The 1,161-nt window shown below is 58.3% G+C and overlaps 1 long non-coding RNA gene across 1 annotated transcript in view; it reads right to left on the bottom strand.

Annotated features, from left to right (window-relative positions):
• The window catches only part of LOC117285206, a 5,604-nt gene extending 5,001 nt beyond the window's left edge, over positions 1–603 (bottom strand). Inside the window, exon 1 of the long non-coding RNA XR_004516179.1 lies at positions 476–603. This is a non-coding gene — a long non-coding RNA (uncharacterized LOC117285206). The remainder of the gene's footprint in view (positions 1–475) is intronic.
• Between the last annotated feature and the right edge of the window lie 558 nt (positions 604–1,161).

Here is a 1,161-nt window from a genome sequence, read left to right on the forward strand (position 1 = left end):
CCGCAGTCCCTTCCCCTTCACGAGGGCGGGCTGGAGTCCCGGGCGAACCCGAGCTCTCCCAGCGCCGTAGGGGACCCGCGTCGCCTGCCACCCCTCAGCGATCTCTTCGCCTGTTGAAATAACTCGGGGGCTGCCCCTGGGCCAAGAGGCTACCGACCGGGCGCAGGCAGCTGGGCGGAAACCTCAGCCCGGGCCTGACCCTGCCGGGCGCCCCGATCGCCACCAAACCCGAGGCCCACCCTGCGCGACAGGGCATGGGGAGGGATCGGGTGAGGGTGGGGGGTTGGAGTCCGGCCACCCTACTGGAGATTTCAAGCCTGAAATTCGCCTGGGGTTCCTTAACTAAGCGCTGGGCTTCTCCCCTCGGCTTACGAAACCTCCCGCACCTCCTGCCTCGGGGCCCGGCGCGGGGCTTGGGAGGTACTGGAGCCCTTGTGACCCCTTAGAAGACTTTGCGCTTTCAAGAGCTCTTTACCTGAAACTGACACCGGCAAGCGCTCTCCGGGGGCCTGTTGGGCAGATAGAGTGGCAAGGCCAGGCGGGGCCTGTTGGCGAGACACGGGGACATTTGTCATGGGTGACCCGGCGCCTCGGCTTCTGAGCCCACGCCGGCGCGAGGAGGCCCGCGCTAATGTAATAAAGCGAGAGCGACAAGAGGAAAGGCCTCTCTCGCCCTGGGGCCGCCACATGCTCACTGGGTTTTACTGTCAGGGCTGGTCGAGGCTGTGGCTTCATTTCATATTCCATTAATATTTACAGCAGCTATTGAATTTCCCATTACAAAGTTCACCATACACACGGCTAATATGAAATTTTAATAGTATTGTGCACATTATGAAAAGTCCCACCATTAAAAGGGGAGGAGGGCGGATCCTAGGGAGAAGCCGCCCTGGGAAGTTACTGTCACCGAACCGCTTGAAACGCGCCCCTAGTCGAAAGATGTATTCATTTGCAGCTGTAATCATAAAGATGTGAAAGAATGGGCACTTTATCAATATTGAAATCCAAAGAGAAGACCGGAGTGGCGTGGCAAAGGGCAGGGTGCTAAATGGGGTTTTCGAAGCTGTGTGTGTGCTGCCTTGCCCTCGCTTAGAGAAAATGTTCTGTTCTTGCCCGGTCCTAGGAGCTCGAGGAGTTGGACAACAGGCAAGACATTTCTGG

This window comes from Fukomys damarensis, unplaced genomic scaffold (genome assembly GCF_012274545.1).
Source record: "Fukomys damarensis isolate Sample0158 unplaced genomic scaffold, DMR_v1.0_HiC HiC_scaffold_7, whole genome shotgun sequence".
In the NCBI taxonomy this organism is placed as follows: Eukaryota; Metazoa; Chordata; class Mammalia; order Rodentia; family Bathyergidae; genus Fukomys; species Fukomys damarensis.